Source organism: Helianthus annuus, chromosome 6, assembly GCF_002127325.2.
Source record: "Helianthus annuus cultivar XRQ/B chromosome 6, HanXRQr2.0-SUNRISE, whole genome shotgun sequence".
NCBI lineage: Eukaryota > Viridiplantae > Streptophyta > Magnoliopsida > Asterales > Asteraceae > Helianthus > Helianthus annuus.
Window position 1 is genome coordinate 140,401,888 of NC_035438.2, and position 20,275 is coordinate 140,422,162.

Below are 20,275 nucleotides of genomic sequence, written 5' to 3' on the forward strand. Positions count from 1 at the left end.
GGCATAAGGTTCGCAATGGTGTAAAACTAAATTATGATAGACCGGGCTAGGATTCGAGTTACAGGAACAAGGGACAAACCAACCACCCAAGAATGGAATCGTCGAGCGAAAGCACTTGACAACCTCCTGGAATCAGCTTTTCTTGCCACCAGACCTTTCTCTATCAATTAGGAATCTGATGTCGTCAATAAACACATTCCTTAAATTGTAGCCATTTTTTGAATGTTTATTTTTTGGTGTCTAATCCGCATATATATCACCATTGCTCTTGATTTGCTTGACTGTATATCTCTTAAATGTCAACATATACACGCGTGATTTAGTTTACAAAGATTTTTCAATGCTGAGAACCTCGATCAGAGCGTAAAAAAGGCGTAAGGTTCACAATGGTGTAAAATTAAATAAGATATACCAGGCTAGGATTCGAGTTACAGGAACAAGGGCCAAACCAACCACCCAAGAATGGAACCGTCAAGCGAAAACACTTGACAACCTCCTGGAAGTGGCTTTTCTTGCCACTAGACCTTTCTCCAACAATTTAGTATCTGATGCCGTCACTAAACACATTCCTTAAATTGTTGACATTTTTTGAGTGTTTATTTTTGGTGTCTAATCCGCATATATATCACCATTGTTGTTGATTTTATTGACTGTATCTCTCTTAAATGTCAACATATACATGCGTGATTTAATTTACGATGATTTTTCAAAGCTGAGAACCTCGATCAGAGAGTAAAAAAGGCGTAAGGTTCACAATGGTGTAAAACTAAAATGAGATAGACCGGGATAGGATTCGAGTTACCGGAACAAGGGCCAAACCAACCACCTAAGAATGGAATCGTCGAGCGAAAACACTTGACAACCTCCTGGAAGCAGCTTTTCTTGCCACCAGACCTTTCTCCATTAGTTAGAAATCTGATGCCGTCACTAAACACATTCCTTAAATTTTAGCCATTTTTTTAGTGTTTACTTTTTGGTGTCTAATCCGCATATATATCACCATTGCTCTTGATTTTCTTGACTGTATATCTCTTAAATGTCAACATATACTCGCGTGATTTCGTTTACGAAGATTTTTCAATGCCGAGAACCTGGATCAGTGAGTAAAAAAGCTTAAGGTTCACAATGGTGTAAAATTAAATGGAATATACCGAGCTAGGATTCGAGTTACAGGAACAAGGGCCAAACCAACCACCCAAGAATGGAGTCGTCGAGCGAAAACACTTGACAGCCTCCTAGAAGCAGCTTTTCTTACCACTAGACCTTTCTCCATCAATTAGAAATCCGATGCCGTCACTAAACACATTCCATAAATTGTAGCCATTTTTTGAGTGTTTATTTTTTGGTGTCTAACCCGCATATATATCACCATTGCTCTTGATTTTCTTGACTGTATATCTCTTAAATGTCAACATATACACGCGTGATTTAGTTTACGAAGATTTTTCAATGCGGAGAACCTCCATCAGAGAGTAAAAAAAGCGTAAGGTTCACAATGGTGTAAAGTTAAATGGGATATACCGGGCTAGGATTCGAGTTACAGGAACAAGGGCCAAACCAACCACCCAAGAATGGAATCGTCGGGCGAAGACACTTGACAACCTCCTGGAAGCGGCTTTTCTTGCCACTAGACCTTTCTCCATCAATTAGTAATCTGATGCCGTCACTAAACACATTCCTTAAATTGTAGCCATTTTTTGAGTGTTTATTTTCTGGTGTCTAATCTGCATATATATCACCACTGCTCTTGATTTTCTTGACTATACAACAACAACAACAACAACAACCGTACCCAGTATAATCCCACCTATAGTGAAGCTATTGACAGGGTCTGGGGAGGGTAGGATGTAGGCAAGTCTTACCTCTATCCCAGGGATAGAGAGGCTGCTTCCAGTGAGACCCCCGGCTCTAAAAACCATAACCAAGATATAAGCTTCTAGGTAAATATATAAGCACACATAAAAGAAAGGGAGAACCAAGACATAATCTTCTAGGACATCATATAGGCACACACTACTAAAAGAAGGGGGAATAAAAATAATCAAAATAAACACATAAATGAATAAGTACGTGTTAGTAAAACTACGACACTGGGACTAGGTGGGGACTTATAAAAGCTATATCACACCTCATACAAAATGAAAAATTAAACTAATAAGACGAGAATGTAAAGCAAAAGCTAGGCCACACTCTTAAAAGTCCTTAACCTTAATCCTACGTCTCTACGAAGTTCTGTCCTCGACCATGTCCTCAGAGAGGTGCAAATCTAGCAAATCTTGCCTAATCCGCTCATCCCAAGTCTTTTTCGGCCTGCCTCAACTCCTCCTTCCATCTACAGTAAGTGTTTCAACTATTCTACACGGGTCTGTCGTCTGCCTCCTCCTGACATGCCCAAACCATCTCAATCTCCCTTCCCTTATCTTGTCTAATATACTAGCGACTCCTAATTGTTGGTGCATTTCATCTGTTGACTTCGTTTTGGATCGAGTCATAGTATTAGAATGTTAGATCAGGGCACGTTGTACGAGAAAACAGGGAATTGTAAAGGAATTTAGAGATAGGTTCGCTTTTGTGGACAGGATATGGTTCGCTTTTATGTCATAGGTGTGGTCCGCTTATACGACCAAGGTCGGTTCGCTTATGTGAACATGGTACCTTGGGGCGGACCTGGAACTCTATATATAGTCACAAAAGAGATTCATTTGTAATGTTTTGCCAAAACTCGTACCGAGGTGCTGCCGGATCGAGATTGTACCAGAATCTGTTATATATCAATAGAAAAGGTGTTTAAATTGATATTCAAGTTGTTCCTGAATCAAATACTTGTTTTCCGCACCTGTATTTGATAGAATTACCTCTGAACGACTCGTTCGGGTCACGAAACGATCCTACAAGTGGTATCAGAGCTTCAGGAGGAGGAGTTCTACAGAGAATAGCTGAGATTCTTTTAAATTTCTGTCTTCTACACCTTCTTTTTCTGTTTCAAACAGTTCCAACGGTCAGAATTAGCTCAAAATCTCAGGGATTGTGTGCATCAGTACAAAGACAAACCCTTGAAAGTTTGGTGTCAAAACTCAAAGAAAAAATGGGTCAAAATGATGTCCGAATTAGGTCCGCTTTTCTGAACAGGTCATAGGTCCGCTCCTGTAAACCCCACTGGTCCGCTCAAAGTGACAATTTCAACCAGGTTCGCTCCAAAAGTTATGTATGGTCCGCTCTTGGTTACAATTTTCAGAGATCCGCTCCAAAGCTTCTGCTGGTCCGCTTTTGTGTCCAATCTTCAATCTGGTTCGCTTATCTGTACACTGTTTGGTCCGCTCGACTGAACATTATCAGGTCCGCTCTTGTGGGTTAGTCTGGTTCGCTTTTACCGACTGAATCTGGTCCGCTCATTTGTCATTTGAAAGATCTGCTCAAGTGAACTTGTCTGGTCCGCTTTTCTCTCTAGCAAAGGATTCGTTTTTGTGTACTGTTCAAAATACTTGATTCGCTTTTACAACTGTTAGTGAAAATTTTCAAAAGTTTGATAATGGACGAGGAATTCTTTAACGCATTTGCTACCCCGGTAACCCCGATCACTTTGGCACAAAATACGATGCTCGAGAACGAAACGGGCACGATGCAAAAACCACCAAGACTCATGAACATTGAAGAGTATAAGGGTTGGGAAGGTCGGTTTGAGAATTAGGTGCAAGCGAATTATCTTGATGCTTGGGAATGCGTAGAAACAAAGTATGTTCGACCATTGAACGATGATGAAGAACCCGTTCCAATCAAAGATTTATCTGCTGATGCTCGGAAGAAGTACAAAGATGAGAAAATGATGCTTAGTCTTCTTCAACAGGCAGTGAAAGAGGATATAATGGTTCTTCTACAGCACAATGGAACTTCGTATTCGATCTGGAAAGCTTTGCGATCGAAGTTTAGAGGAAGTGAGGAGATGGTTAAGAGTAAAAAATCACTTCTGAAGAAAGAATTCGATTTGTTCCGTGGGTTGAAGAATGAGAGTACGAGAGAGATTATTGAACGTTATTGTAATCTGCTTGCAAATATAGAAAGGTTAAGTATTGAGAAGAGTACTGATGAGCTGATTGAGAAGCTTGCTGATGCATTGCCTTATGAGACGTGGGGCACATATTTGATGATGCTCAGAAACAAGAAAGGTTTCAGTAATCTAACGCTTAGTAAGTTCATTGAGAAAATAGAGGCTCAGGAAATGGAACAGAGAAAAGTGATCAGAATGAAAGATTTCGATGGTGAACAGGACATCGGGCTGTAATATAAGGCAGGGGTGAATGAGAAGAAGTCTTCAAATCTATCTCCTAAGGTTTAAACTGCCTACAGTGCCAAGAATTCGTCTGGGAGTCAATCATCTGGGTCCAACAGCAAAACCAGCTTTACGTCATTTTCATCATATGATCCATCAATTAGAAATCTGATGCCATGACTAAAAACATTCCTTAAATTGTAGCCATTTTTTGAGTGTTTATTTTTTGGTGTCTAATCCGCAAATATATCACCAATGCTCTTGAGTTTCTTGACTGTATATCTCTTAAATGTCAACATATACATGTGTGATTTAATTTACGAAGATTTTTCATTGCCGAGAACCTCGATCAGAGAGTAAAAAAGGCGTAAGGTTCACAATGGTGTAAAACTAAAATGGGATATATAGGGCTAGGATTCGAGTTACAGGAACAAGGTCCAAACCAACCACCCAAGAGTGGAATCGTCGAGCGAAAACACTTGACATCCTCTTAGAAGCAGCTTTTCTTGCCACCAGACCTTTCTCAATCAATTAGGAACCTGATGCCGTCACTAAACACATTCCTTAAATTGTAGCCATTTATTGAGTGTTTTTTTGTGACTAATCCGCAAATATATCACCATTTCTCTATTTCTCTTGAGTTTCTTGACTGTATATCTCTTAAATGTCAACATATACATGTGTGATTTGGTTTACGAAGATTATTAACCTTGATCAGAGAGTAAAAAAGCCGTAAGATTCACAATGGTGTAAAACTAAAATGGATATACCAGATTAGGATTCGTGTTACAGGAACAAGGGCCAAACCAACCACCCAAGAATGGAATCGTCGAGCGAAAACACTTGACAAACTCTTGGAAGCAGCTTTTCTTGCCACCAGACCTTTCTCCATCAATTAAGAATCTGATGCTGTCAATAAATACATTCCTTAAATTGTAGCCACTTTTTGAGTGTTTATTTTTTGGTGTCTAATCCGCATATATATCACCATTGCTCTTGATTTTCTTGACTGTATATCTCTTAAATGTCAACATATACACGCGTGATTTAGTTTACGAAGATTTTTCAATGCCGAGAACCTCGATTAGAGAGTAAAAAAGGCGTAAGGTTCACAATGGTGTAAAACTAAATTGGGATATACCGGGCTAGGATTCGAGTTACAGGAACAAGGGCCAAACCAACCACCCAAGAATGGAATCATCAAGCGAAAACACTTGACAACCTCCTGGAAGCAGCTTTTCTTGTCACCAGACCTTTCTCCATCAATTAGGAATCTGATGCCGTCACTAAACACATTCATTAAATTGTAGCCATTTTTTGAGTGTTTATTTTTTGGTACCTAATACGCATATATATCACCATTGCTCTTGATTTTATTGACTGTATATCCCTTAAATGTCAACATATACACGCGTGATTTAATTTACGAAGATTTTTCAAAGCCGAGAACCTCGATCAGAGAGTAAAAAGGCGTAAGGTTCACAATGGTGTAAAAATAAAATGGGATAGATCGGGATAGGATTCGAGTTACAGGAACATGGACCAAACCAGCCACCCAAGAATGGAATCATCGGCGAAAAACACTTGACAACCTCCTGGATGCAGCTTTTTTTGCCACCAGACCTTTCTCCATCAATTAGGAATCTCATGCCGTCACTAGACACATTCCTTAAATTGTAGCCATTTTTTGAGTGTTTATTTTTTGGTGTCTAATCCGCATATATATCACAATTGCTCTTGATTTTCTTGACTGTGTATCTCTTAAATATCAACATATACACGTGTGATTTAGTTTACGAAGATTTTTCAATGCCGAAAACCTCGATCAAAGAGTAAAAAATGCGTAAGGTTCACAATGGTGTAAAACTAAAATGTGATACACCGGGCTAGGATTCGAGTTACAGGAACAAGGGCCAAACCAACCACCCAAGAATCGAATCGTCGAGCGAAAACACTTGTCAAACTCCTGGAAGCAGCTTTTCTTGCCACCAGACCTTTCTCCATCAATTAGGAATCTAATGTCGTCACTAAACACATTCCTTAAATTGTAGCCATTTTTGAGTGTTTATATTTGGTGTCTAATCCGCATATATATCACCATTGCTCTTGATTTTCTTGACTGTATATCTCTTAAATGTCAACATATACATGCGTGATTTAGTTTACGAAGATTTTTCAAAGCCGAGAACCTCGATCAGAGAGTAAAAATGCATAAGGTTCGCAATGGTGTAAAACTAAAATATGATAGACCGGGCTAGGATTCGAGTTACAGGAACAAGGGCCAAACCAACCACCCAAGAATGGAATCGTCGAGCGAAAGCACTTGACAACCTCCTGGAATCAGCTTTTCTTGCCACCAGACCTTTCTCTATCAATTAGGAATCTGATGTCGTCAATAAACACATTCCTTAAATTGTAGCCATTTTTTGAATGTTTATTTTTTGGTGTCTAATCCGCATATATATCACCATTGCTCTGGATTTGCTTGACTGTATATCTCTTAAATGTCAACATATACACGCGTGATTTAGTTTACAAAGATTTTTCAATGCTGAGAACCTCGATCAGAGCGTAAAAAAGGCGTAAGGTTCACAATGGTGTAAAATTAAATAAGATATACCAGGCTAGGATTCGAGTTACAGGAACAAGGGCCAAACCAACCACCCAAGAATGGAACCGTCAAGCGAAAACACTTGACAACCTCCTGGAAATGGCTTTTCTTGCCACTAGACCTTTCTCCAACAATTTAGTATCTGATGCCGTCACTAAACACATTCCTTAAATTGTTGACATTTTTTGAGTGTTTATTTTTTGGTGTCTAATCCACATATATATCACCATTGTTGTTGATTTTATTGGCTGTATCTCTCTTAAATGTCAACATATACATGCGTTACGATGATTTTTCAAAGCTGAGAACCTCGATCAGAGAGTAAAAAAGGCATAAGGTTCACAATGGTGTAAAACTAAAATGAGATAGACCGGGATAGGATTCGAGTTACCGGAACAAGGGCCAAACCAACCACCTAAGAATGGAATCGTCGAGCGAAAACACTTGACAACCTCCGGGAAGCAACTTTTCTTGCCACCAGACCTTTCTCCATTAGTTAGAAATCTGATGCCGTCACTAAACACATTCCTTAAATTTTAGCCATTTTTTTAGTGTTTACTTTTTGGTGTCTAATCCGCATATATATCACCATTGCTCTTGATTTTCTTGACTGTATATCTCTTAAATGTCAACATATACTCGCGTGATTTAGTTTACGAAGATTTTTCAATGCCGAGAACCTGGATCAGTGAGTAAAAAAGCTTAAGGTTCACAATGGTGTAAAATTAAATGGAATATACCGGGCTAGGATTCGAGTTACAGGAACAAGGGCCAAACCAACCACCCGAGAATGGAGTCGTCGAGCGAAAACACTTGACAGCCTCCTAGAAGCAGCTTTTCTTACCACTAGACCTTTCTCCATCAATTAGAAATCCGATGCCATCACTAAACACATTCCATAAATTGTAGCCATATTTTGAGTGTTTATTTTTTGGTGTCTAACCCGCATATATATCACCATTGCTCTTGATTTTCTTGACTGTATATCTCTTAAATGTCAACATATACACGCGTGATTTAGTTTACGAAGATTTTTCAATGCGGAGAACCTGCATCAGAGAGTAAAAAAGGCGTAAGGTTCACAATGGTGTAAAGTTAAATGGGATATACCGGGCTAGGATTCGAGTTACAGGAACAAGGGCCAAACCAACCACCCAAGAATGGAATCGTCGAGCGAAGACACTTGACAACCTCCTGGAAGCGGCTTTTCTTGCCACTAGACCTTTATCCATCAATTAGTAATCTGATGCCGTCACTAAACACATTCCTTAAATTGTAGCCATTTTTTGAGTGTTTATTTTCTGGTGTCTAATCTGCATATATATCACCACTGCTCTTGATTTTCTTGACTATACAACAACAACAACAACAACAACCGTACCCAGTATAATCCCACCTATAGTGAAGCTATTGACAGGGTCTGGGGAGGGTAGGATGTAGGCAAGCCTTACCTCTATCCCAGGGATAGAGAGGCTGCTTCCAGTGAGACCCCCGGCTCTAAAAACCATAACCAAGATATAAGCTTCTAGGTAAATATATAAGCACACACTACTAAAAGAAGGGGAGAACCAAGACATAATCTTCTAGGACATCATATAAGCACACACTACTAAAAGAAGGGGGAATAAAAATAATCAAAATAAACACATAAATGAATAAGTAGTGTTAGTAAAACTACGACACTGGGACTAGGTGGGGACTTATAAAAGCTATATCACACCTCATACAAAATGAAAAATTAAACTAATAAGACGAGAATGTAAAGCAAAAGCTATGCCACACTCTTAAAAGTCCTTAACCTTAATCCTACGTCTCTACGAAGTTCTATCCTCGACCATGTCCTCAGAGAGGTGCAAATCTAGCAAATCTTGCCTAATCCGCTCATCCCAAGTCTTTTTCGGCCTGCCTCAACTCCTCCTTCCATCTACAGTAAGTGTTTCAACTATTCTACACGGGTCTGTCGTCTGCCTCCTCCTGACATGCCCAAACCATCTCAATCTCCCTTCCCTTATCTTGTCTAATATACTAGCGACTCCTAATTGTTGGTGCATTTCATCTGTTGACTTTTCGTTTTGGATCGAGTCATAGTATTAGAATGTTAGATCAGGGCACGTTGTACGAGAAAACAGGGAATTGTAAAGGAATTTAGAGATAGGTTCGCTTTTGTGGACAGGATATGGTTCGCTTTTATGTCATAGGTGTGGTCCGCTTATACGACCAAGGTCGGTTCGCTTATGTGAACATGGTACCTTGGGGCGGACCTGGAACTCTATATATATAGTCACAAAAGAGATTCATTTGTAATGTTTTGCCAAAACTCGTACCGAGGTGCTGCCGGATCGAGATTGTACCAGAATCTGTTATATATCAATAGAAAAGGTGTTTAAAGTGATATTCAAGTTGTTCCTGAATCAAATACTTGTTTTCCGCACCTGTATTTGATAGAATTACCTCTGAATGACTCGTTCGGGTCACGAAACGATCCTACAAGTGGTATCAGAGCTTCAGGAGGAGGAGTTCTACAGAGAATAGCTGAGATTCTTCTAAATTTCTGTCTTCTACACCTTCTTTTTCTTTTTCAAACAGTTCCAACGGTCAGAATTAGCTCAAAATCTCAGGGATTGTGTGCATCAGTACAAAGACAAACCCTTGAAAGTTTGGTGTCAAAACTCAAAGAAAAAATGGGTCAAAATGATGTCCGAAGTAGGTCCGCTTTTCTGAACAGGTCATAGGTCCGCTCCTGTAAACCCCACTGGTCCGCTCAAAGTGACAATTTCAACCAGGTTCGCTCCAAAAGTTGTGTATGGTCCGCTCTTGGTTACAATTTTCAGAGATCCGCTCCAAAGCTTCTGCTGGTCCGCTTTTGTGTCCAATCTTCAATCTGGTTCGCTTATCAGTACACTGTTTGGTCCGCTCGACTGAACATTATCAGGTCCGCTCTTGTGGGTTAGTCTGGTTCGCTTTTACTGACTGAATCTGGTCCGCTCATTTGTCATTTGAAAGATCTGCTCAAGTGAACTTGTCTGGTCCGCTTTTCTGTCTAGCAAAGGATTCGTTTTTGTGTACTGTTCAAAATACTTGATTCGCTTTTACAACTGTTAGTGAAAATTTTCAAAAGTTTGATAATGGACGAGGAATTCTTTAACGCATGTGCTACCCCGGTAACCCCGATCACTTTGGCACAAAATACGATGCTCGGGAACGAAACGGGCACGATGCAAAAACCACCAAGACTCATGAACATTGAAGAGTATAAGGGTTGGGAAGGTCGGTTTGAGAATTGGGTGCAAGAGAATTATCTTGATGCTTGGGAATGCGTAGAAACAAAGTATGTTTGACCATTGAACGATGATGAAGAACCCGTTCCAATCAAAGATTTATCTGCTGATGCTTGGAAGAAGTACAAAGATGAGAAAATGATGCTTAGTCTTCTTCAACAGGCAGTGAAAGAGGATATAATGGTTCTTCTACAGCACAATGGAACTTCGTATTCGATCTGGAAAGCTTTGCGATCGAAGTTTAGAGGAAGTGAGGAGATGGTTAAGAGTAAAAAATCAGTTCTGAAGAAAGAATTCGATTTGTTCCGTGGGTTGAAGAATGAGAGTACGAGAGAGATTATTGAACGTTATTGTAATCTGCTTGCAAATATAAAAAGGTTAAGTATTGAGAAGAGTACTGATGAGCTGATTGAGAAGCTTGCTGATGCATTGCCTTATGAGACGTGGGGCACATATTTGATGATGCTCAGAAACAAGAAAGGTTTCAGTAATCTAACGCTTAGTAAGTTCATTGAGAAAATAGAGGCTCAGGAAATGGAACAGAGAAAAGTGATCAGAATGAAAGATTTCGATGGTGAACAGGACATCGGGCTGTATTATAAGGTAGGGGTGAATGAGAAGAAGTCTTCAAATCTATCTCCTAAGGTTGAAACTGCCTACAGTGCCAAGAATTCGTCTGGGAGTCAATCATCTGGGTCCAACAGCAAAACCAGCTTTACGTCATTTTCATCATATGATCCAAACATTTAACAACTAAAAACGAGAGAAAATTACAGTGCAACATTGTGTTAAATCTTGAAAATGATCAAGATTATTCTGAGGAAGTTGCCAAAAACCAAATGTCTTTGTTAGGAATGGTTTTGGAATCTTACACTTGTTTTGTTGCAGGTCGTATCGGGAATCCAATGTTAACCAAAGAAGATTACGACCAGATAGATGCTGAAGAAATGGAGCTGATGGACATAAAGTGGTGTCTGGCTAGTGTTTTACGGAGAGCTGAGAAGTTCAAACAAATCACGGGGAGAGATGATCTTCGTGATGCGAATGTCTCTACTTTAGGTTTTGACAAATCTAAAATTACTTGTTTTCGGTGCAGGGAAAAAGGACACTTCAAGAGAGAGTGCACTAACCGAGAAGCAAGTGGAGCTCAAAATCCGCTCAACAACAACAATGATTATTATCGGAAAGCCATCTATCACCAAGTGGGTCAATTATCTCAACAACCTAAACATCAAGCTCAAACTGCACATGGAAGAGATGTAATTGAAGATTCCGGAAAAAGAGCTTGTGTGGGTAATCATGATAGGTTGTATGGCAAAAGAAGAGATGGTAGTGCTTTGATTATTGATCAGGATGATGAAAAGCTAGCAGAGGGTTTTAGCTGGGCAAATTTCACTTGGGATGATTACATTCCTGATCAAACTACAGCTTACACTGCTTTTACAGCAAAGATTGTAGATGATAGTGATGATGATACAGAGTATTGGGCTAGAAAATATAGAGAAGATATGAAGTTGGTTGCTGAGAGTGATAGTGAAGATGAAAAAGTAAAGAAGAAGAAAAAGAAGATCAAAACGTCAGTGAGTAGTGATGATGAAGAGGTGCCGGTGGTGAGAAGGCAAAAGGTGACAGAAGTGCCTAAGTTTAAAGTTGAAGAACAAGTTGATGCAAAAGAAGTTCCTGTAAAGTGTGAAAATTGTGAAGCTGTGAAGAAGCAGAATAGTACTTTGATTTACAACTTGAACAGTCTGAAGGAGTCATATGATGTGCTGAACAAGACAATGAATCAGTACAATCAAACTAGTGAATAGCAAGCTATTGCTATGAAGACACTTCAGGGAGCGTTTATGACAAAACAAAAAGTTGTAAACAATTACATTGAAAAGTGTGCTGCTTTAGAACAGAAGCTTGAGCTGCAACGAATTGAAACAGAAAGAGTTAATCGTTTATTAAAAAGTTACTCATGTACTTCCTATGTGATTGACAGGATTTATCCTACGGTTGAGAGCATGAAGGTATGGGAAGAAGATGAGATAACTGAAGAAAAAGCAGCTGAAGTTGTTGCTGGTGAAAAGATTGCTGACAAGAAGAAGAGTGACAAGAAAAAGGATACTAAAAAGATGACATCTGATAAGAAGCAAGGTGTCAGTTATAACAAGTGTCCACCCCCATTGGAAAATGGATATTTGCCTAGATATCCAAATGATGAAAGAGTCAAAAAGGCCACAAATTTACAGTGGGAGTCAGAGTCGTCGGTCAATCTTCCAGAAAGTATTGATGTTGTGTTTACATCATCTGACACTGATCAACAGTCTCAATTAATGAAGAAAGTCGTGGATCATGTGTTAGAGAGTGATGATGTGGAAGAGTCAAAGTCTGGATCATGCACACAGAGTCAAACAGAAAAACAGGGCAAATTGGTTTATGATAGAAAGTTTTTATTGTCAAAATCTAATTTGGATGATGGATTGTTTAAAGTTGCTTATACTTTGAATAATTCTGACAAATTATATTCTGATGAAGAATTTCCAATAAGAAGTGTTAAAACTGAACTAATTAAAAAGGTTTTCATACTCACAGAAATTAATATTTCTGAAATAAAAGGCTTATGTCTTATTGATAAACCTAAACCTTACACTTCAAGAGTTCAACAAAGATTAAACAAGAAAAAGGATTACGGTTTTGGTTCTGGTTTCCAAAAGAAATCAAACCATAACGGTAATTTCAAAAAGAAAGGTCTTGGTTTTACTCCTACAGAAAAACAGAAAAATGAAAAATATGTTCGTGATTTTAAATCCAAAATGTCATTTGTTTCAGGTACATCAACTGATGAAGAAGAGAAGACAAGATGATGACCCTGTTTTGAGAAGGTCTTGAACCCCAAGGTAAAACACATCTTTGGCAAGATGATTGATCAAAAAGTCAAAGGGGTTAAGGAATTTTATGAGAAGAAAACAACGAAAGAAAAGGTTGAACCATCCCTGGTTTGTGACTGGGATGGTACATACTATGAACAGTAAGTCTCAGGACTTGCCGGAGCTCCCAGGTTGGTAAGCGTGGAGCATGAATCGGCATCTTTCTTGAATTTTATTCAGTAACGTCAATCATACAAACGGTAAAGAGGTTTGTTTATGTTTGTTGGTTATAATTACAAGTTGTTAGATGATTTGATTGCATATGGTAAATCAAGGACATTAAGTTGTACTTGTATTTTCCTACTTTTGGTTGGAAGACAAGATGATGAACCACATTCCCGAACATTTGTTTGATAAATCTACAAGTGGTAAAATCAATCAAACTTATTTCCCGAACATTTGTTTGAAATCTAAATGGGAAAATAGTTTGTTGATAGGGGGAGTTCTGATTGTTTATGCCTAGTGAATGGCGATTTGAGGTGATTTGATATCGGTTGTCATGTTTCTGTACAGTTTGTTTTCATATTTTCGTTAATGTGTTTGTATTTTAGGGGGAGTAAGAAAATTTCAGAAAATCCAAAAACATTAGAAAATTTGACAAAGCCAAAAACATGATAAAATAAAAAATGAGTTTTGTTGCGAAAAAGAGGAAATGATAGTACATCAGTGGACTATCACAACATGCTAAAGAATTGGAAAGTCAAAATGTGATAAACGATCTTACTGCGGATGTGTCAGTAGATTTTCGCACATTTAGTAAATTGAAACGAGATATAAACCTAAATCAAACTTGCTTGATTCGTGGGTAACTATTCTTGAATATATGGGTAACCCCCGAAATCTTGTTTGAAAGGTCCCGTATTCTGAGATACTAGGTCTTTATACTCAGTGATATCTGGGGTATTATCCCGGGACTTCTGCTGTATGGAAGTACTGACCTAGTCCCCGGATAATGCTTTTCGTAAAATGCTTGAAACATAGCGCCGCCCTCATCAAATCGATGAAACAATAAAATTGATAGTCATTGCTGTTGTAAAAAAGATCCTCTAAAGGGGACCCACCAAAAGTCGAGCTGTCATCTCTCTGCTGAACGGAAGTTCTGACCTGAGCTCTCACGGTTTCGCATCTACCCCTTTACAGATATCATCTGTGGTATACTCACCTGTAAGACTGAATATTTGGGATCTGGATACAGGAGTATATTCAAGTGGAGTGATACACAATTAAGTTTAAGTCTCTAAAACATTAATATCGTATCTCGAATCAATTGAAGTCTGTGTGAAAATTGAAGTGGACAAACATACTGACAATCTAGGTAAATTGTTTAGAACTGAGAATGTTTAAAGCTTAACGGTGTTAGTGATATGTCTCAAAACTGATATGATCCTCTTGCACGAGCTCACAAAAATATTGTTTGTAAATAGTTTATTTCTGCATTTTCATTTTCTTTCAGAAAAATCCAAAAAGATTTTTGATGTGCTTTAGCATAATTTTTGAAAACACAAAAAGATTTTTGACAACTGATGTTGAAAAGCTGATATTCAAAATTCAAAGTGCTAAACATGATGAGCAATATTTGAGGGGGAGTGTGTGTGTGAAATTAAAAATGTCTTCATAATCTAACCTTTTCAAGTGGTTCATCATACAGATAGAGAATTGAGAGGGAATTAAATGTTGGTGCACATGAGAGAGTCTAAGTTGGTGCGTGTGTATATGTTTAAATGTTGTCATAAATCTTATGTTTGTGGTAGAGTTTATGCAGGAAAGTCAACATCTAAAAGAGAATGTGTAACATTTGAGGGGGAGTACAAGTTGGACTTGATAAGCTCAAAAGTTGTCAATCTCATTGTGATGGGGAGTCTGTTGATGAGAAGAGAAAGAGACGAAGATAGAGAGAAAAGCCCAGTGACTGATCAAGACAGAAGATCGAAGACAGTGTGGAGACTCGATGACACTCCGTCAACATCTGAGGAGGAGTCTTTGGTGCATTTCATCTGTTGACTTCGTTTTGGATCGAGTCATAGTATTAGAATGTTATATCAGGGCACGTTGTACGAGAAAACAGGGAATTGTATAGGAATTTAGAGATAAGTTCGGTTTTGTGGACAGGATATGGTTCGCTTTTATGTCATAGGTGTGGTCCGCTTATACGACCAAGGTCGGTTCGCTTATGTGAACATGGTACCTTGGGGCGGACCTGGAACTCTATATATAGTCACAAAAGCGATTCATTTGTAATGTTTTGCCAAAACTCGTACCGAGGTGCTGCCGGATCGAGATTGTACCAGAATCTGTTATATATTAATAGAAAAGGTGTTTAAAGTGATATTCAAGTTGTTCCTGAATCAAATACTTGTTTTCCGCACCTATATTTGATAGAATTACCTCTGAACGACTCGTTCGGGTCACGAAACGATCCTACACTAGTCTTTCCCTAAAAACCTCATTTCTTATCCTGTCCAACCTAGTATGCCCACACATCCATCTTAGCATCCTCATCTCCGCTACCTCTAGCTTTCGAGCATGCATTTTCTTGATGGCCCAACACTCTGTTCCGTATACCATAGAGGGTCTAATTGCAACCCTATAAAATTTCCCTTTTAATTTATCAGGGATTCTCTTGTCGCACAATACCCCTGTGGCTGCTCTCCACCAACACCATCCAACCTGGATACGGTGAGCTACTTCGCTATCTAACTCTCCATTACTCTTGACAAACGATCCAAGATACTTGAACTTAGTTGCTTGAGGAACCACCTGGCCCTCAATGGTAATCTGAGTGTCGTGTTCTTCGCCTGCTCCGCTAAAATCACAGTAAAGGTACTCAGTCTTTGAGCGACTTATCCTCAAACCTTTGCATTCTAAGGCTATATGCCATTCTTCCAACCTCGCTTTCAAGCTTTGTTTACTTTCTTCTATCAGCACAATATCGTCTACAAAAAGCAAGCACCACGGAACGGACTCCTGAATCGACTTTGACAACTCATCTAAGACAATCGCAAATAGAAAAGGGCTCAACGCTGACCCTTGGTGGAGTCCTACTTCCACAGAAAAGAAATCTGTATCCCCTACCGGTGCACGAACACTAGTTGTGGTCTTAACATACATATCCTTAATTAAGTCTACATACTTACCAGGTACCCCTCTCTCCTCTAAGCTTTCCCACATCAATCTACGTGGCACACTGTCATACGCCTTTTCCAAATCAATGAACACCATATGTAGATCTCGATTTTTCTCTCTATATTTTTCCATCAATCTCCTTAGAATGTGTATTGCCTCTGTAGTTGACCGCCCTGGCATGAAACCAAATTGGTTTACCGTAACCTGGGTTTCTCTTCTAAGTCTAGTCTCAATCACCCTCTCCCATAATTTCATAGTGTGGCTTAACAACTTAATCCCTCTATAACTACCACAACATTGGGCGTCTCCTTTGTTCTTATATAAAGGCACTACAATACTACTCCTCCACTGGTCTGGCATTCTTCCAGATTTGAAAATGAGATTGAACAAGTTAGTTAGCTATTGAACTCCATCATGTCCCAAGCACTTCCACACCTCAATTGGTATATTGTCCGGACCCACTGCCTTAGCCCTTCCCATCTTCTTAAGTGCTGCCGTCATCTCTCCCTGTGTGATACGCCTACAATAGCTGTTATTTCGCTGTTGTCTTTTTGTAGTCGAGTTGTCTCTTTGCTGTTGGTGATTCCCATCGCCGTTGAAAAGTTTCTGGAAGTAAGTTTGCCATCTCGACTTTATGTCGTGTTCCTTGATTAACACACGTCCATCCTCTCCCTTAATAAACTTCACTACCCCTAGATCTTGCCTCCTGCGCTCCCTAGCTTTGGCAATCTTGAACATATTGTTTTCCCCCTCCTTTGTTTCTAGGCGTTCATACATCTTCTTATAGGTTGCGTTCTTTGCTTCAGTCACTGCTTTTTTCGCCTCCCTTTTGGCCTTTGTGTATCTCTCCCTCAATCTCACACGCTCCTCGTCATCCGTGCATCTGAAAAGATCCCTAAAGCTCTCTTGCTTATCCTTTATTTTGGTTTGTACTTCATCATTCCACCACCAAGACTCTTTACGTCCATCTGTCTTTCCTGTTGTTACCATATACACGTGTGATTTAGTTTACGAAGATTTTTCAATGCCGAGATCCTCGATCAGAGAGTAAAAAAGGCGTAAGGTTTCCAATGGTGTAAAACTAAAAATGTGATACACCGGGCTAGGATTCGAGTTACAGGAATAAGAACCAAACCAACCACCCAAGAATGGAGTCGTCGAGCGAAAACACTTGACAACCTCCTGGAAGCAGCTTTTCTTGCCACCAGACCTTTCTGCATCAATTAGGAATCTGATGCCGTCACTAAACACAATCCTTAAATTGTAGCCATTTTTTGAGTCTTTATTGTTTGGTGTCTAATCCGCATATATATAACCATTGCTCTTGATTTTCTTGACTGTATATCTCTTTAATGTTAACATATACACGTGTGATTTAGTTTACGAAGATTTTTCAATGACGAAAACCTCGATTAGAGAGTAAAAAGGGGTAAGGTTCATAGTGGTGTAAAACTAAAATGGGATATACCCGGCTAGGATTCGAGTAACAGGAACAAGGGCAAAACCAACCACCGAAGAATGGAATTGTCGAGCGAAAACACCTGACAACCTCCTGGAAGCGGCTTTTCTTGCCACTAGACCTTTCTCCATTAATTAGTAATCTGATGCCGTCACTAAACACATTCCTTAAATTGTAGCCATTTTTTGAGTGTTTATTTTTTGGTGTCTAATCCGCAAATATATCACCGTTGCGCTTGAGTTTCTTGACTGTATATCTCTTAAATGTCAACATATACACGTGAGATTTAGTTTACGAAGATTTTTCAATGCCGAGAACCTCGATTAGAGAGTAAAAAAGGCGTATGGTTCACAATGGTGTAAAACTAAAATGAGATATACCGGGCTAGGATTCCAGTTACAGGAACAAGGGCCAAACCAACCACCCAAGAATGGAATCGTCGAGCAAAAACACTTGACAACCTCCTAGAAGCTGCTTTTCTTGCCACCAGACCTTTCTCCATCAATTAGAAATCTGATGCCATGACTAAAAACATTCCTTAAATTGTAGCCATTTTTTGAGTGTTTATTTTTTGTTGTCTAATCCGCAAATATATCACCAATGCTCTTGAGTTTCTTGACTGTATATCTCTTAAATGTCAACATATACATGTGTGATTTAATTTACGAAGATTTTTCAATGCCGAGAACCTCGATCAGAGAGTAAAAAAGGCGTAAGGTTCACAATGGTGTAAAACTAAAATGGGATATATAGGGCTAGGATTCGAGTTACAGGAACAAGGTCCAAACCAACCACCCAAGAGTGGAATCGTCAGGCGAAAACACTTGACATCCTCCCAGAAGTAGCTTTTCTTGCCACCAGACCTTTCTCAATCAATTAGGAACCTGATGCCGTCACTAAACACATTCCATAAATTGTAGCCATTTATTGAGTGTTTTTTTTGTGACTAATCCGCAAATATATCACCATTTCTCTTGAGTTTCTTGACTGTATATCTCTTAAATGTCAACATATACATGTGTGATTTGGTTTACAAAGATTTTTCAATGCCGAGAACCTCAATCAGAGAGTAAAAAAGGCCTAAGGTTCACAATGGAGTAAAACTAAAATGGGATAGACCGGGCTAGGATTCGAGTTACAGGAACAAGGGCCAAACCAACCACCCAAGAATGGAATCGTCAAGCGAAAACACTTGACAACCTCCTGGAAGCAGCTTTTCTTGCCACCAGACATTTCTCCATCAATTAGGAATCTGATGTCCTCAATAAACACATTCCTTAAATTGTAGCCATTTTTTGAGTGTTTATTTTTTGGTGTCTAATCCGCATATATCACCATTGCTCTTGATTTTCTTGACTGTTTATCTCTTAAATGTCAACATATACACGTGTGATTTAGTTTTCGAAGATTTTTCAATGCCGAGCACCTAGATCAGAGAGTGAAAAAGGCGTAAGGTTCACAATGGTGTAAAACTAAAATGGGATATACCGGGCTAAGATTCGAGTTACAGGAACAAGGGCCAAACCAACCACCCAAGAATGGAATCGTCGAGCGAAAACACTTGACAAACTCCTGGAAGCGGCCTTTCTTGCCACCAGACCTTTCTCCATCAATTAGGAGACTTTTCTCTATGAATTAGGAATCTGATGCCATCACTGAAAACATTCCTTAAATTGTAGCCATTTTTTGAGTGTTTATTTTTTGGTGTCTAATCCGCAAATATATCACCATTGCTCTTGAGTTTCTTGACTGTATATCTCTTAAATGTCAACATATACATGTGTGATTTAGTTTACGAAAATTATTCAATGCCGAGAACCTCAATCAAAGAGAGTAAAAAATGTCACAACCTGTCTTTTGCGGAAGCATGATTATGTGTGACTTGCTTAATATCATTGCCTTCAACCATATCAAACATCTATATGATAAAACTAAAGATGTTCGTTCATTAATTAGGTTTTAAAACATAACAACAACATTGTTTTCGAATCCAAACATAGACTTCAATTCCATTGTACAAACCATGCAAATTGTTTTAGAGTTCCATAAGAACTCGACAAAAGCAGGGGTGTTCAAAAAACTCGTGGCTCGCAGCTCGCTCGAAACTCGCTCGAAAAAAGCTCGAAGAAAGCTTGGCTCGAAAATGGCTTGGTTGTTAACGAGCCGGCTCGGCTCGGCTCGGTTTGTAAACGAGCCGAGCTCGAGCTTGGTCTGGCTCGGCTCGTGAGCTGGCTCGATAAGGTTTGCATCCTATATTTTTTTGTCCCACATCACTTAGAAAACAAAAATTAAGGGAGTATTCCCCCTATAAAAGAAGGTAAAGACAATGTACAAAGTGAATTAACTATTTATAAAATTAAATGGCAATAATGGCCCTTAGTCTATGAACAAATTCATTTTTAAGGGCTTTTTAAAGTAGTAAATTTTGCGGTTTTTTGTTAGTTCGAGCTAGATCGAGCCGAGCCGAGCTAGCTCGAATTCTAATCGAGTCGAGCTCGAGCCTCAAATCTCAGCTCGATTTAAAATTCGAGCTCGAGCCGAGCCAGCTTGAATCGAGTTCGAGCCGAGCTTGAGTTGGGTCTAGCTCGGCTCGACTCGACTCGTTTACAGCCCTAGACAAAA